Here is a 25,423-nt window from a genome sequence, read left to right on the forward strand (position 1 = left end):
GGAGATTTCCATTACTTGCATCTGAAGAAGTGAGGTTCTTACCCACGAAAGCTTATGCTCCCAATACTTCTGTTAGTCTTAAAGGTGCCACAGGACCCTCTGTTGCTTTTTACAGATTCAGACTAACACGGCTACCCCTCTGATACTTTCTATTTAGGTTCTTATACCATCCCCATCAGTGTAGGATTCGAGCATCATTCTGGTGCTGAAAAAAAGCTGGGTACAACATGCCAAAAACAACACCCATCATCTGGCAGCAGCTTTTTTTAGTATACCTCGTGTTGTTCCCAACATACTTTTCTCATCCCTGGATAACTCCCTCACTTGATCTGCCCAGCTTCCTCCAAGCACCTTCTCAGACTGCAGCATCACATCTCCTGTCTATATTCATCCCTTTCTGCTCCATTCCCTCATCTGCTTAGCCTCAAGCATGTCATTAACAGACTCAGGACTAGAACCCCCATCGTCTAACTCCCAGCACAATACCAACAGAGCACATTGCTGGTGAGGTAAATAAAAGGGCCTCATGGGAGGGAGAGGAAAGACTTCTGCCCCCATAGATGAACAGAATGTACTGTGGGGGCTGTTGGCAGCCGCTGCAGCTTTACAGCCACCCTAAGGCTGCTCTAAACTACAGAAAGTGTTTGTACCAAGTGTCTATTGCTCGATGGCTGAATTGTCCTCACAATTATTAGCTAGAACACTGCAACATTTAATAGGAACTTAATGCAAGCTGATGGGCATATACTTTTTGTCAATGCTGATTTGATCTCTACATTTAAGGAAAACATTACAGTGTGGTATACAAATACTAAATAAGAACTCCAATAAATGGAGCCTCTTGTCTCTACACAGGTCTCAATGTCAGACGGAAGGTAAATGAGCCCCAGAACATTTGAAAGGTTGCTAATGATGATGACTACCCTGTCAAATCTTTGTATGGGGGATCTGCACATCCTGTTTACGTGCTCACACTCAGAAGAGCACAGCCTGACTTTGAGACAATTTATCTGTTCTATTAATGTTGGCCGAAGTGTCATCTTTCTAGCAACACTGGGTGAGGGGCACTGAATGACATACAATTTGCCAGTCCAGGAATAATTTCTGTGGCGAGTTTGCTGTGTACAAATGGCGCTGGGTAGTTTTAACAGACAAAACCACAGAAAAGTGTAGCCGTCTCTTATCTTAATTACTGCTTCCTTCTCCTCCTCTCTGCCCTCCCCAAATCTCACATTGCACCCAGAAAGCCTATACAGCACACTACCATTACAATGATCTGTTGTGTTGGCACCTCCACCTGTTTCCACCCCACCTCCTTGGAACCTCCCCTTGGCTTCGGATCTTGTTCCATATCATATTCAAACTCCTCATTCTCAAGGGTCTCTACAGATGTCTCCATTTATCTATGTACTTATATGACCCCCATCACTTTATTATCTCATCCATGATTACAAAATAATTTGCCTGACAGTAGATACAACTAGAGGTTCAAACTGAGATCAGGACCCTTTGCGCTAGGGGCTGTCCACACCCAGAGTAAGAGACACTACCTGACCGGAAGTGTTTACAATCTAAAGAGTCATAAGAGGGGAGGGGAAAGAAAGGTGAAGTGCTTATACAAGGGCACACAGCAGATGTGAAAACAGAAATCCTAACTCCCACATCTGTGCCTTGTCTAGACCACTGCCCCCTCAATCCTAGTTCACTACTACTCCCCACTTACATTCTGCCTTCTGCAACATATCTCACTGTTTCCCTTTTTCCACACCGGTCCTATATCTGGAACGGTGTCCCTGTCCCTCTGTGCCACTCAACCTCAGTCTCCTCCTTCATACAGGTAGGTTAGTTCTCATGCTGTCCCTTGGGCAGTGAATGTCTTCTCCTCCTCCATGATGTTCTGTGCTGAGCCACGTCTGGTGCCTCCTTCATATCCATCCTCCAAACTCACTTCCCCGCCCCCAGTTATCTTTCCATTGCTGGCCCCCTTACCGTAGGCTTCACACTAGACACGTCCCCAAATTTTAATATATTAATAAAGTAAAATCAAACAGGAACTGACAAGATACACACCTGACAATATGTTTGGTTTAACTATTTCTTTAAAAACCTATTGCAGTTAGATTTTTTTAAAATGTGGAAACATTCTGATTGAGCCTCAATGATACATACATTTGTGTTTATAAAGCCTAACATTTGAGTAAAATTTGAGGTGTCAGTGTCCCTTTAAGACCTGATCCTGTAATGTGCTGAGTGCCTTCAACTCACAGAAAAATTTCCTTTGTTTGCTTTCCATTTTGCTGCAACCTAGGATCCTATTCACCTTTTGAAGGTTGTTGAACAATATATTCTCATCTTCATGTTACTGCTAACTTAAATCTCTAAGCCAGTCACAATATTCATTCAAAACCTCTCATGAGAAACACATGTTATGAGATCTCTGTGAACAGCCTCTTCTTACGCATAAATACATTTGTCACTAACATCCCTTAAAGCATAGCAAGTACTTTCACCTCCTTATTGAAGTGCATAGCGTATTATCCACATCCGTATTAATGTATAAAATCACATATAGTAAAAGCTCTCAGTATATATCAAGGAGTTTCTCAGAGCCATCTACCACAATAAGATGAGCCTTGGTACATTTTCTCAAGTACTCTATCCTTATTAGCCTTAATGTTAATGCTTATGTCTCTTCATGAAGCAGGTTGTCTAAATTCAGTGATACTTGGCTTTTTGCTCTTTCCTTGTCTAACCCACTGGTGAGTGGGTGCTACAGGGTCCCATCTGTGCTGATCTGCAGAAGGCAAGAGTTTTTGCAACCACAAGCTAAGGAGGTGTGGCTAGTTAGCTCAAGGTTTTGTAGCTCATGGTTTAGCTCTGTAGGACCCTGGTTAAATCCCTGGTGTGCGAAGACATTGGGCCTGATCCTCCACTGCCAGGCACCTGTGTAATCTGGGTACAAAATACAACCAAATCCGAATGATCACATCAAGTCATTAGAGCCCACAGCTCATGATAACATGAATGTTACATTTGCAGGTGTCCTAATGCGTTGTTATAGCGGACATCTGTCACGTGGGTTGTACGTTCACTGCATGGTGTTCTTTTGCCTATATTTTCCAAGTCCATGCCTTGAGAAAGTTGCTCTTGTAATTTAATGTAATGGTTGTCTGGTTGTTGGACAGCTCTCCGGCCAAGTGTAGACTAAACGTGGGCTCCATCAAAAGGCAGAACCAGCCTGTCACAGCCCTACTAAAGCTCCTCTGCTGGACACTCCGGAGCCTCCCGTGTTTGGGTCCCAACACACTGGACCCCTATGCGTTAAGCTTCCCTTGGTCTGAGTAGCCTCCAGCTCTGTCTCTTTCTTCCGCCTCTCTGGCACCCTTCATTGGCACAGGTCCCCCTTCACGGAAATGGGACTTCATGCCGAGGCTGCCTTAGCCCCCCAGTACCAGAGCTGACCTCCCCCTTCAGTCATTTTAGCACATCCTTTCCCAGAGCTCCTACCTTGTGGCACTTTGGGTTACAGTTTCTCTCTCCAGGGATATGCGATAGTTGAAGCACTTGACACTCAGGCTGTCAGAAAGGTTCCCAAACCAATCACTTTACTTTAGACGTCACAATACACGCAGATCTGGACAAAACAATAAAACACCTCTGCACCATTCCTCGTCTCAGGTTTTTCACCACTCTGGAGCGTTCTTCTTATGGCTTCTCCTCGGGAGCATGGAGTCTGCCCTCTCCTCCTGCCCACTTCCCTTGACCTCAGCTGATCCAGGAGTCATAAAGGACCCCTCTGCTATGAAAGCATCCCCCTATCTTGTCCAAGCTCCCTTTGTCTCTGTAAATCCCCATGTGTTTTTAAAGGCAAGTATTTCTACCTGGTTGATTTTCCTGTTTGGAGATTTTCCATTCCTTCACCTCCTACTCTCCCTGGTAGAGAAGTTGGGAGAAAACTGGCTTTATCTAGGGGCAAGTCTACACTTAAAACGCAGCATTGGCACAGCTTCACCAATGCATCTGGAGTGCTTTAATTAAGATGGGGCGCTCTCCCACTGACATAGCGCTGTCTACACCGAGGGGGGGGGGGTAAGGTCCTCATAACTCCATTGCTCAGGGCTGTGGATTTTTCACACCCCTGAGTGACCTAGTTATACCAATGTAGGTCTAGCAGTGTAGACCAGACCTCAGATGCAACTTCTCTTTTGTTCTCCCCAGGAGAGATCTATTCAGATCCTGATAGTCTTTAATGATTGACCTATTCATGAACAGATGTGCAGGCGTCATTCCCCTCCATCCTTCGCACAAGGAGCATGAGGCAGTACACAGCCAAAGACATTCATAAGGATACATATAGACAGGTCATAAAATCAAACTGGAATTCCTAAATTATACAGAGTCCCCAAATCATCACCCAGCTGACATGCCCAGGCCTACTACAGGTAAAGCACAAGATCTCTGCCTCTGTTGGATCCCATATTGTCCCTCTGACAGACTGGGAAATATCTGTATTTTTTTAAATAAATATTGTGCCTCCATGTGTTTGATTAGGATGGATCACTTGCTATGGAGTGAGCTCAAAAGGGGCTGTTAAAGGAACCAAGCAGAAAAGGCAAATCAACAGCAAAGAGCAGGTACTATCACAGAGAATACAAAGGCTCCACAATGGTGGAGGGGTGGGGAAAGCTCCTAGTTGAGGAGTGCCCCTGCTGGGCTCCATCCAGGCTGCTCCGGCTGAAACTCAGCTCTGAAGGGAATATTTAAACCGTAAAGGTGCTATCCCAGGGGAAGAAAGGGGGTTGAGTGGGGTCTCGGGAGCAGTGGCTGGAGGGGCGTCTCTGGCTGAGAGAAAGACATACAGAAGCTGCAATAGGGCAGACTGCTTCCCCCAGTCCAGAGATGGAAGGACCCAGGCTGCAGGGAACTTTCAAAAGCTTCCAAGGAAAGATTAAGGTGTAGGTTAGACCCATGCATAGGGACTTTGCTTGATTTTACTCTTTGTCTTCGCTCTGCTCGCTACGTCCCTCCAGGTGAGTAAAGAACGCTTTGTGCTGAAGAAGCTGTTCCTGAGAAACTTCAGGCAGCTCGTTGGTCACAGGTCCCTGAAGTAAGAGCTTACAGGTGCCAAACCCACTTGGGCCTGGCTGTGGTGTTCACACAGCTGGGGGACTGCAGCCCAGAGAGCCACTCAAAGGGTAGCTGGAGCACAGAGCTCCACCGGTTGAGGCGGTTGCAGGGAGCTAGGCCTGCAACCTGAGGGCGGTGCTCAAGAGGAGCTGAAAGAGGTCTAGAGCACAGCTAGCCCTGTAGCCGTGACAACGGCAATTCTCATGCTCTAGGTCACTCTTGAAGGTAAGCTGGCAAAGTCTACCTTCCCGTGGCCGAGTCCCAGCCGCCACCCTATTCCGGCAGCGTGCTGTGCCTCACAGTTCTAGGCAAGCCCCTCTTCTGTGCCTGCCTTTTGCAGAGAGCTCTTGCCTTTCCCTCCATCTCTTGGTGCTCCTGGTTGGGCACTGCCTGCTTGGACGAATATCTAAATGCCAGTCTTGTCACTTAGTGGAAGTCTTTGCCCTCTGGCAGCGCTCCATCAGATGGCTGGCATTACCTAGAGACTGTCCCTAGCAGCTGCTCAGCTAGCTCCCACTGGCACAATCCAGAGGTACTGCTCTATGATGCTTTTCACTACTGCTCCCAGGGGTCAGTTTCCTGTTTTAGCAAACTCGGGCCCCAGCAAAAGACTCTGCACGCCTGGCTTGGTGGGGTTTAAGCACCTGGATGGTAGGGTTTAATATTAAAACAAAACAAAGTGTCGACATTACCCTGCCTATTTAAAACTCAAATCAGACACAGCAGTGTTTCCCTTCAGCTCGTCAGTTTGCCACAGCTCAGTTCAAAAAGCCTAGCTTGTTTCAGCCAAGTCCCCAAGAAGGCACAGAAGACAAAATCTCCTGCCTTCTTCTACTTTCAGCCAATTCCTTCCCTGTGGCTTTTTATATCTTCTGCCTGCTGCTAATGAGGCTCATCAACATTCCTTGCAAAGAGCAGCTGCTAATCCACTCACGCTAATTAGCAGAGTGCAGAGGATGGTGGGCTATTTGGGGTGGTGAATCAACACCATCCCTGCTAGTACCGGCATGGGGCCCTTTTCCTGAATCAGAGAAGCCACCCATTCCATAAGCAAAGGTGTAGCCATTGTGGATAAATGAATTACACCTGACAGCATTGGAGCAACTTCTAGTAACAGCAGCATTTTGAGTGGAAGATTATTTCCCCCCTCAATACACCTCACTTCCCCCTTAGGAATGAAAGGTGATCTTTAGGAATGCAGAACTTTGTAGTTGGTTTCTTGTGTCTTACTAGTAACAGTAAGCCCTATTTGCAATTTAAATCATGTCTTATATTAGCATCTGTTTTAATGGCTGCAGAGCCCATGTGTCAGCGTATTTGTGATTCTGATGCTGTGCTCTTAAAAATAAAAAACGCTAAAGTGACTCCGTGTGCATGGTATAATTTAGCACACAAGAAGCGCTGGGTGTTGAAGCAACGTCAAAGTTGTTGTGACAACGGCTCAAGCAAATGCAGGAAAATTCAACATTAAGGGAGACAGACACGCTGCAATGCCTGTATGGGTATTGTAGTTCACAAGGTAAGTGACAGCATGTACTGATCCAACACCCTTGCAATGATCAGACATGTGACAAGTTAGAGATGGGAGTATTGGTATTAATTTGCACCTTCTTGATCTTGTTGCTTTGCATCACAATTTTGGCATCGTCTTTATTTTAGGAATTTCTATATATGTGAATTATAACATATTAATGAATTTTGTTTTCCTTCTGTTAGTGAGTTCAGTGATACTTTTCTTTTGGTGTCAATCCAGACCCTTCACTAACTTCCATCAGACTTGTCATTACAGATTGACCTGCTGTTTGTAATTAGAGGTGGCCTGGAGAGGAAAAAAAATGGTGTTGTGCCTTTTTTCTTTCTTTATGATCATAGAATCACAGGACAGGAAGGGACCTTGAGAGGTGATGTAGTGCAGTCCCCTGCACTCAAGGCAGGACTAAGTATTATCTAGACCATCCCTGACAGGTGTTTGTCTAACTGCTCTTAAAAATCTCCAGTGATGGAGATTCCACAACCTCCCTAGGCAATTTATTCCAGTGCTTAATCACCCTGACAGTTAGGAAGTTTTTCCTAATGTCCAACCTAAACCTCCCTTGCTGCAATTTAAGTCCATTGCTTCTTGTCCTATCCTCAGAGGTTAAGGAGAACAATTTTTCTCCCTCCTCCTTGTAACAACCTTTTTATGTACTCAAAAACTGTTATCATGTCCCCTCTCAGTCTTCTCTTCTCCAGACTAAACAAACCCAGTGTTTTCAATCTTCCCTCACAGGTCATGTTTTCTAGACCTTTAATCATTTTTGTTGTTCTTCTCTGGACTTTCTCCAATTTGTCCACATCTTTCCTGAAATGTGGCGCCCAGAACTGGACACAATACTCCAGTTGAGGCCTAATCAGCCTGACTTTTTTCTGTGTTTTTTCTTTTTAACCTTCGAAATATTTGGAATGTCAAGGCTTATCTTCCCTGTTTCGGGGGGGCGGCGCGGAACGTCTTGGAAATTCAGAAATATGGACTGGCAGCTCTTTCAGTCCTTCATTGAGGGATTGGTGTGCCAAATCTTTAATAGAGAGCTCACCCCACATTTCTGAGTTAAGCAGAAGCTAACAAACACAAAACAATGAGTTTTAAATAGTCTGGACAAAAATAGTTTATTAGCGGTGATGGGAGTTCTCTCTTGCATGGTGTCTGCTGTTATTTTTAATTATTATTTGCATCACTGTAGCAATCTGAGACCCATTGTACTAGGTACCATAAAAAATGCATAGTACGAGACAGTCTCTTTCCTGAAGAGCTTACCTGCTGAGTTTTAAGCTCAGTGGTTTGAGCATTGGCCTGCTAAACCCAGGGTTGTGAGTTCAATCCTTGAGGGGGCCATTTAGGGAACTGGAGTAAAAATCTGTCTGGGGATTGATCCTGCTTTGAGCAGGGGGTTGGACTAGATGACCTCCTCAGGTCCCTTCCAACCCTGATATTCTAAGTTGTCCATACTGATCATGTAATGGGGCTTTTTATTGCTAGCCCACAGCCTAAGACTTCTCTGTTAGGAAATTTTAACTAAAATTTGGCCTTCCTTTTTCTTTGTTTTATTTCACTCTATTATTCCTAGTTGTATGTATCCCACTTGAACGTCCACAGAGGTTATATCTTTGCACCGTGCCAGATCCTAGCACATGAGCCATCTGAGATTTAAGAGGGGAAATTGTGCATGTGTGTGAAATCTCTTGTGCACACATGTTCCGTATTGTGTTTGCTTAAAAGCCCATGCAAAGCCCCCCCACCCTTTTTTTTTTATTATTATGGGCAAGTCCTCCTGAGGACTAAAGTTACACAGACAATAACACAGCGTGGGTCAGACACTGATTCCTCAAAGGAAAGGCTGCCCAGTACATGCCCAATGTGAGCAGCCACCATTGGGGATCATGGAAGGTCATATACACCATCCTTCCCTCCCCCAGTCTCCTCATCTATAGGTCTCCCAGCCCATAGGTGAACTGTATGCCATGATATGGAAACATCCTCATTAGGATAATAGGCAGATTTCCAGGATTCATCTGTGATTCCCTCACCCTGGAACAGTCCCAAATAACACAGATGTTTTTACTGCTCTCCCAAAGGATAGCGGCAGCTAATTCCCACTTTCTGTACATTTTGCCATGGCATGTTGTAAGCATAGTATTGCTGCAGTCATGCTTCCACTGTGTCACTCCAGAGACTGCAGACACCCCAATGATTCTGATTAATTCCTTCGTCTTCTTCCCCAGCAGAGCAAAGCTACAATGTAGGATAGTGCTCAGTCAGATCTATCAAAGAGACCATATGGCATCCTGAAGCTACAGTTTCAGGACCATGCATGCTACAGTAGCTTCTGGGAAAACATGTCTTTTTCTGACATGCCACAAGCAAACACTGATTCTCCAAAGGGACTTCTCTGGTAATAAAGATGGGAAGAGGAGGAGGAGGAAGATGAAAAAATAACGCTAGGTAGGTCAGTACTTCATTTCCAAAGGCCGGTTAATTACTAACAAGAAGCGTGGAATTAAAATATAGGGAATCAAATGCCTCATAAACTCCCCAGGCCCATGTGCACTATGTACACTTTGCTCATGAAGAGGAACTCATTGGTCTGGAGTTCGTTGTGAAAGCGCAGGAAGGGGAACTATCACAGCCCTCAAAATAACCCCAGTGGCAGATCATATTATGGGATGTTAAAAATGCTTCTGTGGCGCTCAGGCTATGCCTGATGCGACAAAAAAATTATGCTCAAAATGTACTGGATGGCGGAGTAGTTGTGCAAGGTGGGGCCTTGTCCTCTGAAGTTTGTTGGTGCTTGTGAGAGAGTGCGGGGGCGAGCCTTCACTCTGATCACATGGAGGCTAATTAGTGCCCCAGGAGAAGCTGATTGGGGTAATGATCTAATCAGGCTAGTGGGTTGGGTGGAGTAAACATTCACTTGACCCCATCAGCCCAAGGCTGATAAAAGAGACAGAGGAAGGCAGCACAAAATGGGTGGGGAAGCACGCACGCATGGGGCTCAGGGTAGGGAGACCTCTGTTCCCCATAGGTCCTGCTGAGAGGGCATAAACCTCAGCAAACACTGTAAATAGGTGGGAGCACAGGGGACTGTGGTGATATTGGTGAAGGGGACTTGTAATAAAGCTTCACTGAGAGCACACCTGGTGGACTCCATGCAGTTTCTGCAGGGAAGAGGACAGGAGCAGAGGCAGGCCTGTTCCAGTGCTGGAATAAAGAAAAAGCCAGCCTGATGCATGTGTGATGGGACTGTCCAACTCGGGTGACCAGATATCCTGACTTTATTGGGACAGTCCCGATTTTTGGGTCTTTTTCTTATATAGGCTCCTATTACCCCCCACCCCCGTCCCGATTTTTCACACTTGCTGTCTGGTCACCCTATGTCCAACAGCCAGGCAGCTGTGGAAAGAGGTGGACATGAGTGAAAATAGTGCTCGGCTTCAGCTACCCGCCCTCAGTTGAAAATTATATTCTAGGTTATGGACATACTCTGCTGAGTTTAGTTCCTTAAGTCTAGATGATCCAGGACTGTGGACCCACTTGAGCAGTAGCCTGAGGGACTTCCTTGTACTGCATGGGCCACAGCAAGTGAAAAACTTCATGTTCCCCCAAAACAATGAAAATAGAAGTTTCCATCCAACACATTACTGGCGTGAAATCCCCAATGGTGACAAAGTGGAGAGGCCATGGCTTATGTACTCAAAAACCCAGAATGCTGCATACTGTTTTTGTTGCAAACTCTTCCAGTCTAATGTTCCAGCCACATTGGGTTCTACAGGAACAAGGACTGGAAGAATCTGGCTAGAAATCTGGCATGCCATGAGAAGGCAGCAAATCACCAGAGAGCATTCCATCAGTGGAAAGAGCTTGAGATGAGACTAAGGTTAAAGGCCACCATAGATGATCAGCATCAAGAGAAGATTGCATCAGAATCTCTTTACTGGCAAAATGTTCTGAAAAGCCTCATTGCCATTGTGCTACCCAAAATATAGCATTGCATGGCACTTCAGATCAGCTGTATGTGCCAAACAATGGAAACTTCCTTAAAATTGTGGAGCTGATGGCTGAGTTTGATGCTGTACTCCGGGAGCATCTAAGAAGAGTCACCACCCAAGAAATGTACAGACACCACTACCTTGGAAAAACAATTCAAAATGAGATCATACAGTTCCTGGCAACAAAAATCAAACAGAAGATTGTGGCAGATCTGAAGTCAGCAAGATATTACACTCTTATTCTGGACTGCACACCTGACATCAGCCATACAGAACAAATTACTTGAATGGTGCGTTTTGTAACAACAACAGAACCTAGTGAAAATGTCCCTGTAATGGTGACTGTCAGACAGCATTTTCTAGAATTTATTGACATTGATGATACTACAGGAGCTGGTATGACAAATGGGCTTCTTAAAAAGCTGGAGATACAGGAATTGCGATAGCTGACATGAGAGGTCAGGGCAACGATAATGGTTCCAACATGAGAGGAAAGAACAGAGGAGTGCAGACACGGATCCGAGAGTTAAACCCTTGAGCTTCTTTTGTCCCATGCAGTTCTCATTCATTGAACTTGGTGGTCAGTGATGCAGCATCAGCTTCTAGTGAGGCTGCTGAATTTTTTAATGTAATTCAAAGCATCTCTGTATTTTTCTCTGCATCAACTCATCGATGGCAAATTTTGAAGCAACATCTGGGAACAACCTTTCTGACTCTGAAACCACTGAGTGCCACACGATGTGAAAGTCGAGTGGAGGCGATAAAGCCTATCAAACACCAAATTGGGAAGATAGATGATGCCATAGTTGCCATTATGGAGGATAATGCTATGACAGGAACTGTTCGTGGGAGAACAGTGGCAGAGGGAAATGGAATCACCAGAAACATACATAACTTCAAATTTCTGTGTGGCTTAGTGTTGTGGCATGACATACTGTTTGAAATAAATATTGTAAGCAAGAGACTCCAAGGTGTTGACCTTGATATATCTGGAGCAATGGAACAACTGGACTAAGCAAAGTCATACCTACAGCCTTACCGGTCAGATGAGGGATTTCAAAACGTTCTGAAGAGTGCACAGAAGTTGGCAGAGGAACTTCACACTGAAGCTATTTTCCCACTGTGACGGGTTGGATCACAGAAACCCCCTTGGGAACTGCCACCCGATGTGCAAGACTACCCCTGCTCCTGTTTTCCCTGCCAGCTCAGGACTCCAGCACCCTGTCTTGCTGAGCCAGACACTCCTGTCTGCTCCAACACAGACCCAGGGTCTGAATCACTTGTCCCAAAGCTGCAAGTTTACCTGAAAACAGCTCACAGAAGTGTGCTTGTCTTCAGCACTCAGATGCCCAACTCCCAATGGGGTCTAAACCCAGATAAATCCGTTTTACCCTGCATAAAGCTTATGCAGAGTAAACTCATAAATTGTTCGCCCTCTATAACACTGATAGAGAGATATGCACAGTTGTTTGCTCCCCCAGGTATTAATACATACTCTGAGTAGATTACTAAACAAAAAGTGATTTTATTAAATACAGACAGTAGGATTTAAGTGGTTCCAAGTAGTAACAGACAGAACAAAGTAAGTCACCAAGTAAAATAAAATAAAACGCGCAATCTATGTCTAATCAAACTAAATACAGATAAGTTCCTCACCAGTTCCAGAATGCTCCCTTTTACAGGCTAATCTCCTTTCAGCCTGGGTCCAGCAATCACTCACACCCCCTGTAGTTACTGTCGTTTGTTCTAGTTTCCTTCAAGTATCCTGGGGGATGGAGAGGCTCCTTCTTTAGCCAGCTGAAGACAAAATGGAGGGGTCTCCCCCGGGTTTAAATAGACTCTCTCTTGTGGGTGGAGACCCCCCTTCTCCCTCCTATGCAAAGTCCAGCTCCAAGATCGAGTCCTGGAGTCACCTGGGCAAGTCACATGCCCCTGCACGACTCAGTCTTTACAGGCCAAAGCCATTGTCCACATGGTATCTTGCCTGTCTCCAGGAAGACTTCTTATGTGGATTGGAGCATTCCAAGATGCATTGTTCCCCAAGGATCAGGTACTTAACCTGGTGAATTCCTTCCTAAAGAAGCTGACCAAATGCCTCACAAAGCTTACTTAGAAACCAAGCAAGCATACAGCCCATATTCTTAACCTCAAGTAGAAAATGATATATATGTACAAATAGGATGAATAGATATAGTAGACCTTTGCGGAGATATGTTACATGGCACAGGCAGCACAAAACATATTCCAGTTATATCATACATGCATTTATAAACACCCCCCCATAAAGCCTTATGGGGTACACTGTCACACCCACCCATTCAAGAATACAAGAGTCACCGAAGAAGAAGACATTTTGATTACGAGGCACAGACTAATCCCATAAGAGACCCCAAACAACAATTCAAAGTTGAATTCTTTAACCAGGTGCTAGATTGTGCAATCAGTCAGTTGAAGAACGTTTCATGCATCTCAAGGAACACAGCAGTATATTTCGGATGTTGTATGATATTCCAAAACTCCTCACTATACCTGAAGAAGACCTACACCAGCAATGCAGGGCACTAGAGACAGTGTTGACACATGGTGACATACACGATATTGATGTGCGTGATTTAGGTGATGAACTGAAAGCCCTTTCAAGATACATTTCAGCAGGATCAACTCCAAAGGCTGTTCTGGAATATATGTGCACAAATAAGATGACCACCCTCTTTCCAAATGCTTTTGTTGCTCTGCGCATACTTCTAACACTTCCTGTAACAGTTGCCAGTGAAGAGCGCAGCTTTTCCAAGCTAAAGTTAATAGAAAACACATCTACTCTCCACAATGACACAGGAGAGGCTGGTCGGCCTTACAACCATCTCAATAGAGCATGAGCTGGCCCAGACTGTGGACCTGCAGGAAGCAGTTCAAATCTTTGCAACCAAGAAGGCACAGAAAGCACCACTTTGATTATTCAAACAGATAAAAAAGCCAGTGTTTACTATGCAGACAAGAAAAGTTACATTTGCTGTTCAGGCGTTTGAAAGTTAAGTGTTACTTAAAATTTTTGAACAAGGCATTTTAAGTTAGTTCTCCTTTATTGGGGTAGGTAGCAGAGCAGTACCATGAGAGGAGTAGAACAGGAAGAAGGCAGAATTGAAACCTTTCAAAGTTTTGGCCCAAGCGAGGGGACATGGGGGTGTCATTTGAGCTCCCCACCTCAGGTGCCAAAATGTTGTGGGCCGGCCCTGGTTGTGACCCTCCTTTCATGGGACAAGTTTGCTGTCAGCTTGCCTCTTAGGTGAAGGACCAAGTGTGTTCTTTTGCCTCCCAGGAAATAGACGTCCCATTGTTTGTCTTCATTCATAAACAGAACACCTCCCCAGTGCTGTTTTATTTCTTCCTGTAGATTTTCTGTCTTGTAGACTTTGCAGCCTTTCAGTTGGCCCCTGGATCAGTATGCAAACAGGCCTCCATTGTGAGGTGTACAATACACAAATGACCAGACAGGGAGATTAGAAAGGCAAAGGCACAAAATGAGCTCAAACTAGCTACGGGAATAAAGGGGAACAAGAAGACTTTTTATCAATACATTAGAAGCAAGAGGAAGACCAAAGACAGGGTAGGCCCACTGCTTAGTGAAGAGGGAGAAAAAGTAACAGGAAACTTGGAAATGGCAGAGATGCTTAATGACTTCTTTGTTTCGGTCTTCACCGAGAAGTCTGAAGGAATGCCTAACATAGTGAATGGTAATGGGAAGGGGGTAGGTTTAGCAGATAAAATAAAAAAAGAACAAGTTAAAAATCACTTAGAAAAGTTAGATGCCTGCAAGTCACCAGGGCCTGATGAAATGCATCCTAGAATACTCAAGGAGCTAATAGAGGAGGTATCTGAGCCTCTAGCTATTATCTTTGGAAAATCATGGGAGACGGGAGAGATTCCAGAAGACTGGAAAAGGGCAAATATAGTGCCCATCTATAAAAAGGGAAATAAAAACAACCCAGGAAACTACAGACCAGTTAGTTTAACTTCTGTGCCAGGGAAGATAATGGAGCAAGTAATTAAGGAAATCATCTGCAAACACTTGGAAGGTGGTAAGGTGATAAGGAACAGCCAGCATGGATTTGTAAAGAACAAATCATGTCAAACCAATCTGATAGCTTTCTTTGATAGGATAACGAGTCTTGTGGATAAGGGAGAAGCTGTGGATGTGGTATACCTAGACTTTAGTAAGGCATTTGATACGGTCTCGCATGATATTCTTATCGACAAACTAGGCAAATACAATTTAGATGGGGCTACTATAAGGTGGGTGCATAACTGGCTGGATAACCGTACTCAGAGAGTTGTTATTAATGGTTCCCAATCCTGCTGGAAAGGCATAACGAGTGGGGTTCCGCAGGGGTCTGTTTTGGGACCGGCTCTGTTCAATATCTTCATTAACGACTTAGATATTGGCATAGAAAGTACGCTTATTAAGTTTGCGGATGATACCAAACTGGGAGGGATTGCAACTGCTTTGGAGGACAGGGTCATAATTCAAAATGATCTGGACAAATTGGAGAAATGGTCTGAGTTAAACAGGATGAAGTTTAACAAATACAAATGCAAAGTGCTCCACTTAGGAAGAAAAAATCAGTTTCACACATACAGAATGGGAAGAGACTGTCTAGGAAGGAGTACGGAAGAAAGGGATCTAGGGGTTATAGTGGACCACAAGCTAAATATGAGTCAACAGTGTGATGCTGTTGCAAAAAAAGCAAACATGATTCTGGGATGTATTAACAGGTGTGTTGTGAGCAAGACACGAGAAGTCATTCTTCCGCTCTACTCTGCTCTGGTTAGGCCTCAGCTGGAGTATTGTGTCCAGTTCTGGGCACCGCATTTCAAGAAAGATGTGGAGAAATTGGAAAGGGTCCAGAGAAGAGCAACAAGAATGATTAAAGGTCTTGAGAACATGACCTATGAAGGAAGGCTGAAAGAATTGGGTTTGTTTAGTTTGGAAAAGAGAAGACGGAGAGGGGACATGATAGCAGTTTTCAGGTATCTAAAAGGGTGTCATAAGGAGGAGGGAGAAAACTTGTTCACCTTAGCCTCTGAGTATAGAACAAGAAGCAATGGGCTTAAACTGCAGCAAGGGAGGTCTAGGTTGGACATTAGGAAAAAGTTCCTAACTGTCAGGGTGGTTAAACACTGGAATAAATTGCCTAGGGAGGTTGTGGAATCTCCATCTCTGGAGATATTTAAGAGTAGGTTAGATAAATGTCTATCAGGGATGGTCTAGACAGTATTTGGTCCTGCCATGTGGGCAGGGGACTGGACTCGATGACCTCTCGAGGTCCCTTCCAGTCCTAGAATCTATGAATCTATGAATCTATAAGATTCTGTTCCCTCTTCCCTGAAAGGAACATCTCCAAGGTATGTCACCTCCTGGTGACCTGCCTTAACACCAAGAGCATAAGAACATAATTTTCAGTCTAGACACATAACTCTTTAAATATCTGTACTGACGTTTCACAATGGTTATGATGACCAGTGGGCTACTGGCTCTCGGTAGAGACCTCACATGCCACCCTTTTGTGAACTATTATGCATACATCTGAGAGAGGAATCCCTGTAAAATGGTCACAGGGTCCACTCACCGCTAGTAGTGCCTCCTCCTCACCACCGTGGGGATTAGCTCTGGTCAAGCGTTGCAGCCTCCGCAGGCAGCGTCTCTCCCATCGTTCTTTCACACTCTCTGCAACTCAGGGGGTTCCCTCTTGGTGGCTTGGCCCTCCAGCCAGGTCACTATGTGTGTTTCCCCTCCTGTGGGTATCAAAGTCTTTCCGGAACAAATCATCCCAGGCCGTCCACTATCTTTTGCCTGGTCTAGGCCACATCCTCAGTGGCCAGTAGGGGAACCCAGGCCTGCCCTCCACTCTGGGTTTGGTTCAGGGGCCCTCCAATCAACTGCCAAGATCATCACTATCCTACCTCACTGCTTTCCCCCGGAGCCTTTCCTACCTTACCGGCTCTCCCCCGCTTTTCTGGGTTCGCTGGCCCAAACTCTCTCCTCCCAGGGAGTAACTGTAGGCTACCTATCTCTAGCCCCAAACATACCTCCCTTCTTCCAGGGAGTGTGGTTGCAGACTATTTCCCATGCAGGCCCTCTCTGCTCTCAGCTCCTGGGTTTTATAAAGTCCCTTCCTCTTCCTGTCCAGCTGAGCCTCATGTCTAAATAATTCCCTGCTCCCTGGCTCCTCCTCCAGGTGCAGCCTGGGCAGGTAATTGGCCTACCTGGCCACCTTAACCGCTTCCACCCTTGTGTGGTGCAGACACGCCATCAGCAAAACCCTATGCAACCTCCCGTGCCTTCTGCCAGTTCACACCACGAAGTGCCTGGGTCACACCGTTACACAACAGTGCTACGTGAGTAATAATAGTTAAGGATATGGTTTAGTCAGGGAGGTCACAGAAGTCACGGATTCCACGACTTTACCAGGACTCCGTGACTTTGGCTTCAGCTGTCAGCGGCGGGGCCGGAGTCGGGGCTCTGCATCACCCCTGCCACCCCGTAGCTTCAGCCAGGGCCACAGCCAGGCCCGTGTGCGCCCCTGCCTCTTGCGGCTTCGGCCAGTGCTGGAGTTGGGGCTGTGTGTCCCCTCCCCCACCATGGCTTCGGCTGAGACTGGAGCAAGAGATGCAGTTGTGTACCCTCACCCCCGCCCCATGGCTTTGGCTGGAGCTGTGTGCCCCCTCCGCCCCCAGCCCCTGTGGGGCTGTCATTCCTTTGCCCCTCCCCCCAGCCCTCTCTACCCCAGTTATTTTTAGTAAGAGTCACTGGACAGGTTACGGCTCCTGTGAATTTTAGTTTATTGCCCATGACCTGGCCGTGATTTTTACTAAAAATAACCCTGAAAAAAATCTGAACCTTAACAATAGTGTTCCCCTTTAGCCCAAGTGGTTAGCCAATATTTGGGACCCTGAGGGGTTGTTTCTATAGGAGGAGAAATTGGTGATATGAGTCGGGTATTTCTTTGGTGCAATCCTGTTTATTTACAAGGAGAGACATACAGTCCAGTTTCCCTGAACACAGTAGGAACAAACAAAAGGAGGCAGTTTCCTTGCTCAGAGTTCCAAGCCTGCCTTTCCAGCCAGCACTCTGCCCAAAAGAAGCTCTCTCTCTTGGCTTCCTCTCAGGTCCGCACTGCCAGTTCTTTCTGGTTTTCTCCTATGTTTTCTGGGTTGCTTTCTGCTTCTGTCAGACACAGACACACACAGTTGCACTCCAATATGCCCCAGCCCCTGCATTTGCAGTCAGTTCCCAGGGAAATTCCTCTAAGTCTCCGACTTAGGCCTGGTCTACTCTATGAGTTTAATTCGAATTTAGCAGCATTAAATCGAATTAACCCTGCACCCGTCCACGCAACAAAGCCATTGCTTTCGAAATAAAGGGCTCTTAAAATCGATTTCTGTACTCCTCCCCGACGAGCAGAGTAGCGCCGAAATCGATATTGCCATTTTGAATTAGGGTTAGTGTGGCCGCAATTCGATGGTATTGACCTCTGGGAGCTATCCCACAGTGCACCATTGTGACCGCTCTGGACAGCAATCTGAACTCGGATACACTGGCCAGGTAGACAGGAAAAGCCCCGCGAACATTTGAATTTTATTTCCTGTTTGCCCATCGTGGAGAGCACAGGTGACCACAGAGAGCTCATCAGCACAGGTAACCATGCAGGTCGATAATCGAAAAAGAGCACCAGCATGGACCGTACGGGAGGTACTGGATCTGATTGCTATATGGGGAGAGGATTCAGTGCTAGCAGAACTTTGTTCGAAAAGACGAAATGCCAAAACTTTTGAAAAAATCTCCAAGGGCATGATGGAGAGAGGCCACAATAGGGACTCAGATCAGTGCCGCGTGAAAGTCAAGGAGCTCAGACAAGCCTATCAAAAAACAAAGGAGGCAAACGGTCACTCCGGGTCAGAGCCGCGGACATGCCGCTTCTACGCCGAGCTGCATGCAATTCTAGGGGGGCTGCCACCACTACCCCACCTCTGACCGTGGATTCCGAGGCGGGGGTAATCTCATCAGCCACACCTGAGGATTCTGCGGACGGGGAAGAGGAGGAGGACGAGCTTGCGGACAGTACACAGCATTCCGTTCTCCCCAACAGCCAGGATCTTTTTCTCAGCCTGACTGAAGTACCCTCCCAAGCCAGTATCCAAGACCATGACCCCATGGAAGGGACCTCAGGTGAGTTTACCTTTTAAAATATAAAACATGGTTTAAAAGCAAGTGTTTTTTAATGATTACTTTGCCCTGAGGACTTGAGATGCATTCGCGGCCAGTTCAGCTACTAGAAAAGTCTGTTAACGTGTCTGGGGATGGAGCGGAAATCCTCCAGGGACATCTCCATGAAGCTCTCCTGGAGGTTCTCCAAAAGCCTTTCCACAAGGTTTCTGGGCAGTGCAGCCTTATTCCGTCCTCCATGGTAGGACACTTGACCACGCCATGCTAGTAGCAAGTAATCTGGTATCATTGCATGACAAAGCCTGGCAGCGTATGGTCCCGGTGTTTGCTGGCATTCAAGCAACATCCGTTCTTTATCTCGCTGTGTAATCCTCAGGAGAGTGATATCGCTCATGGTAACCTGGTTGAAATACAGGAATTTAATTAAGGGGACAGAGGTGGCCGTTCCTACTGGGCTGTTTGCCTGTGGCTGAAAAGAAATCCTTCCCTGCAGTTAGCCAAGCGCGGGGGGGGGGGGGGGGCGGAATTGGCCCTGAGCTTTTCGCGTTTGGCTAGCAGGGATCTTCCCTGATACCAGCCATGTGGTGGAGGGAGGGGTAAAGCGATCATCCCAGAGAATTCATGGCGGGGGGGGGAGGGTGGTGGTGTTAGTTTGGTTCCTGCAGGGATCTTCCCTGATACCAGCCACGTGGTGGGGGGAGGGATAAAGTGATCATCCAGAGAATTGGATGGGGGGGGGTAGTTTGTTTTCTGCTGCTGAAGGTTAACAGGAAAACCGCAGCACTCAACGGGCTTTGCTTGGTATGTGGGAAAGGAGGGCGCAGAAGCTGAAAGACAATGGCTTACCATGGCCGCATGCAAGCCGAATTCTGTTGCCCGGACCTGCGTCTGTGATCTCTAGCAGCAAAGCCACAGGCACTCAATATTAAGAGGCAAAATGCGACCTTGCACAGAAATCACATGTGCTATGTAATGTGAATAGTGTTGTTCGTGAAAGAGTATAAGCATTGTTCTGTAAAATGTATCTTTTTTCCCTCCCTCCAGCAGCTGCAAATTTTTCAAGCCTCCCTCCTCCGTCCCGAAGGCTATCTCAGATAAGACGTCGGAAAAAGAGGACGCGAGACGAGATGTTCGCGGAAATCATGGAATCCACCCGCAGTGAAAGAGCTCATCTGAATGAGTGGAAGGACACGGTTTCAAAGTATAGGAAAGAAGCCAGTGAACGTGAGGACAGGAGGGACCAACGTGAGGACATGAGGGACCAACGTGAGGAGAGGAGAGACGCTTGAGATGAGAGGTGGCGGCAGGAAGATCAGAGGAGGCAGGATGCAACGCTGGGGCTGCTGCGTGAGCAAACAGACATGCTCCGGCGTCTGGTGGAGCTTCAGGAATGGCAGCAGGATTACAGACTGGCGCTACAGCCCCTGTATAGCCCCCCTCCCCCCTCCCCATGTTCCATAGCCTCCTCACCCAGACATGTAAGAACGCGGGGGGCGGAGGCTCCGTGCACCCTCCCATTCCACCCCAGTGGACAGCCCAAGCAAAATACTGTCATTTTTTTAACCTTTTTTTAGTGGCCTTTTCCTTCCCGCCGATCCTCCTCCCAAACCCCACCCGGGTTCTCTCCCTCTTTTTATAATCAATTAATAAAGAATAAATGATTTTTAAACTATAGTGACTTTATTTCCTTTGAAAGCAAGCTGTGATCGAAGTGGGAGGGTGGGTTCCTTACAGAGAATGAGTCAATAAAGGGGGCGGGTTTTCATCAAGGAGAAACAAACAGAAATTTCACACTGTAGCCTGGCCAGTCATGAAACTGGTTGTCAAAGCTTCTCTGATGTGCAGCACTTCCTGGTGTGCTCTTCTAATCGCCCTGGTATCTGGCTGCGCGTAATCAGCAGCCAGGCGATTTGCCTCAGCCTCCCACCCTGCCATAAAGGTCTCCCCCTTACTTTCACAGAGATTGTGGAGCACACAGCAAGCAGCAATAACAATGGGGATATTGGTTTGGCTGAGGTCTGACTGAGTCAGTAACGATCGCCAGCGACCTTTTAAAAGTCCAAATGCACATTCTACCACCATTCTGCACTTGCTCAGCCTTTAGTTGAACAGCTCCTGACTCCTGTCCAGGCTGCCTGTGTATGGCTTCATGAGCCATGGCATTAAGGGGTAGGCTGGGTCCCCAAGGATAACTATTGGCATTTCAACATCCCCAACGGTTATTTTCTGGTCCAGGAAGTAAGTCCCTTGCTGCAGCCATTTAAACAGAGTAGTGTTCCTGAAGACACGAGGGTCATGAACCCTTCCCGGCCAGCCCACATTGATGTTGGTGAAACGTCCCTTGTGATCCACAAGTGTTTGCAGCATCATTGAAAAGTACCCCTTGCGGTTTATGTACTGGGTACTCTGGTGCTCCGGTGCCAAGATAGGGATATGGGTTCCATCTATTGCCCCACCACAGTTAGGGAATCCCATTGCAGCAAAGCCATCCACTATGACCTGCACATTTCCCAGAGTCACTACCTTTCGTAGCAGCAGTTCAGTGATTGCTTTGGCTACTTGCATCACAGCAGCCCCCACAGTAGATTTGCCCACTCCAAATTGATTCCCGACTGACCGGTAGCTGTCTGGCGTTGCAAGCTTCCACAGGGCTATTGCCACTCGCTTCTCAACTGTGAGGGCTGCTCTCATCTTGGTATTCTGGCGCTTCAGGGCAGGGGACAGCAAGTCACAAAGTTCCATGAAAGTGCCCTTACGCATGCGAAAGTTTCTCAGCCACTGGGAATCGTTCCACACCTGCAACACTATGCGGTCCCACCAGTCTGTGCTTGTTTCCTGGGCCCAGAATCAGCGTTCCACGGCTAGAACCTGCCCCATTAACAACATGATCTCCAAAGCACCGGGGCCCGCGGTTTGAGAGAATTCTGTGTCCATGTCCATGTCCATGTCCTCATCACTCTTGTCGCTGCACTGCCATCGCCGCCTCCTCCTCGCCTCGTTTTTCTGGTCCTGGTTCAGCATAAACTGCACGAGAATGCGCAAGGTGTTTACAATGTTCATGACTGCTGTCTTGAGCTGAGCGGGCTCCATGCTTGCCGTGGTATGGAGTCTGCAGTGTTCACCCAGGAAAAAAGGCGCGAAACGGTTGTCTGCCGTTGCTTTCATGGAGGGAGGGCTGAGGCTGTACCCAGAACCACCTGCGACAATGTTTTTTGCCCCATCAGGCACTGGGATCTCAACCCAGAATTCCAATGGGCGGGGGAGACTGCGGGAACTATGGGATAGCTATGGGATAACTACCCACAGTGCAACGCTCCGGAAATTGACGCTAGGCCCGGTACATGGACGCACACCGCCGAATTAATGTGCTTAGTGTGGCCGCATACATTCGACTTTATACAACCTGTTTCCAAAATTCAAATTCTGTAAATTCGGATTAATCCCATAGTGTAGACATACCCTTAGTTGTAGTACAGGCCTTCCATGTGGCCATTGCTTTGGGTGGTGGATTCTATTGTTTCAGCTATCTTATTCCATAGAGGAGCTTAATTGATTATTTTATTGAGCCAGAATGAAGGGCAGATAGCATGAGATCTGTGATGGTCCATATATCAAAGACAGGCTTGCTGGCAGCTACCAACACCTCCAGCATAACACATAATGAATAGCATAATGAAATCATCTCTAATGGATCTGTGAATGGCTGTGAACTGCAATACCAGATCAGACCAGTGGTCCATGTAGTCTGATATCTTGCCTCTGACAGTGGCCAGCAGCAGATGCTTCTGAAGACAGGCTCATAGTAAACAGCGATGCATCAACATACTCACGTCTACTAGCTGTCCTTTATCCACTATTTTGTTGACTCCCTTAAAGAATTCTAGCAGATTGGAAAGGTATGATTTTCTTTTATAGAAGAGATGCTGGTTTATCCCCATTATACCATCTACTTCTCCTCTTCCCCTGCACCAAACTTTTGGGAAGAGGTTGGGCTGAGGGCTGGAGGGGTATGGGTTTAATTTATTATCCTCATTCTACCTGGCTGATATTTACTTACGTGTCAAAGGTGGGATGGGCTATCCTTTACATTGCATTTTGTATTTTAACTGAGGAACGTATGAACTACAATCCCTGACTGGACCAATATCCTGGCCCCAGCAGTGCTCACTACCAGACTGTTCAGAGGGAGGTATAAGAAACGCTGCACTAGGTAGTAACAGAATTACCTACCCAAAGGAAAAGTTTTCTTCTAACCTTCTTAGTCACAGGTCAGCTAATGGCTAGTCAGATGGTAAGCCATAAGCAACGCTCATAGTCATGATAATAATAATTAATAATGATAATACCTAGCTCTTATATAATGCTTTTATTCAGTAGATCTCAAAGTGCTTCACAACCTTTAATGTATTTATCCTCACAACACCCTGTGAGATAGAGAAGCAAAATAGGCTTGTTTTAGGGCTCGTCTACACTGGCAATGTTAAAGCCCTGCAGCGGCAGCGCTGCTGTGGCAGCGCTTTAACATGGCTTGTGTGGTCGTGGCAGAGCGCTGCGAGAGAGCTCTCCTGCGCTCTAAAAAACCCACCTCCACGCGGGGCGCAGCTCCCAGCGCTGGCAGCACGGCTCCCAATGCTGGTGCCCTGTTTACACTGGCGCTTTGCAGCACTGAAACTTGCTGCGCTCAGGGGGGATGTTTTTTCACACCCCTGAGCCAGAAAGTTGCAGCGCTGTAAAGTGCCAGTGTAGACAAGCCCTTACTGTTACCTCCTTCACTTCCTCCCCCTTTTGCCACCCCTTGTTTTGTTCACGTGCTGCATTTGTGTTGTAACTTGAAATGTAACGCTATGTAAGTGTGGATGGGATCTAAACCCTCAGTCTTCAGAGAATAAATATTATCATCATTTATTTGCATTATAGTAGCACATAAGGTCCCCAAACAGGTATCAGCGCTTGGTTGTACTAGGCACCTACAGACATTTATTAAAAAGATAATCCTTGCCCAGCTCAGCTGAGCAATGATACCTGTTTGGAGTACGTACTTGCTACCATAGTGCAAATAAATAATAATTATTGTACTCTGAAGACAGTGGGTTTATATCCCTTCCAAAATGACTTACATTGTAAGCTCCTTACAGCAGGGACTGTCTTTTTATTCTGCTTCAGGCTCATCTCTAATTTTTATTTCTTAAACTAAGCAGAGCAGACAGACGATCAGTTTCACAGGTGGAGGTTGGACACTGGGAAGTGATCCGAAGCCGTGACTTCATCTGCTGCCTGGTCTAGGGCTAAACAGAAACACAATGCAGTTTCTGGAGAGGTGCGTCCTCATAATACATGGTATATAGTTTTTGCATCGGGCTGTTTGTTAAAGGCATATGAAATCCCTTTCCAAGTAAGCTACAATATAAATATATTTTCCTGCTCATTTGTTGCTAGGCTAATGTTGTGAAACAGCAGAATAGTCCATTTGCAATTGTAATGTGGAGCACCCGGCATAAGCAGGCTAATGTCTAGTGCTGGCTGCAGTGCCTGCAGATTGGCAGCTGGCACTTGAGGTATAACCCTTAAAGCTTATTAAATTGATTAGGCTTTGGAGTTGTCTAAATCTTTCCTCCAACGTCATGTTTATGGGCACGAGACCTACAAATTGCTCTCCTGAAATAAATCAGGATGCCTTTCAGAGGGCTTACACCTGATCTAAGCCATCCAGCAGTAGTGCCATCTCCACAGTTTTAAAAGGACAGTTTTAAGAAATAAGCTAATTTTGTTTTAAATTTCTCTGGCTTTTCGTTCTTGGAAGATTAACACCCGAGGGAGGGATTGGAGGGCTTGGAGGATTTGTATTGGACTAAAGATACAGACCCTCTAACCAGGGCACAGCTTTAAATCCAGGGTCAGGTAGTCACAAATTTTTGGTTCCAAGAGGGAAAAGCAATAGTCCGTCTCTCTCTGTTTAGCTTTGTTGTGGCTCAGAAACGGGTTTTGACAAAGTCAGGCTGGACAACTGTAAGAGTGGGGGAAGGCAGAGATATTAACCCTAGAATGATAAAGGCCCTTTTCCCTATAAGCTGAAAAGAGGTCAACTAGGGACACCTGGGTCCAATTAAGGGCTGCCTGGGACCTTTAAAAAAAACCACTCTCGCGGGGGGGAAGGGGAAAGATGTGAGAGAGGAGGAGGTCTCATAACACAAGAACTAGAGGCCACCAAATTAAATTAATAGGCAGCAGGTTTAAAACAAACAAAAGGCAGTATTTCTTCATGCAGCGCACAGTTAACCTGTGGAACTCTTTGCCAGAGGATGTTGTGAAGGCCAAGACTATAACAGGGTTCAAAAAAGAACTAGATACATTCATGGAGGATAGGTCCATCAATGGCCAGGATGGGCTGGGATGGTGTCCCTAGCCTCTGTTTGCCAGAAGCTGGGAATGAGTGACAGGGGATGGATCACTTGATGATTACCTGTTCTGTTCATTCCCTCTGGGGCACCTGGCATTGGCCACTGTCAGAAGACAGGATACTGGGCTAGATGGACCTTTGGTCTGACTCAGTAT

Source organism: Emys orbicularis, chromosome 3, assembly GCF_028017835.1.
Source record: "Emys orbicularis isolate rEmyOrb1 chromosome 3, rEmyOrb1.hap1, whole genome shotgun sequence".
In the NCBI taxonomy this organism is placed as follows: Eukaryota; Metazoa; Chordata; order Testudines; family Emydidae; genus Emys; species Emys orbicularis.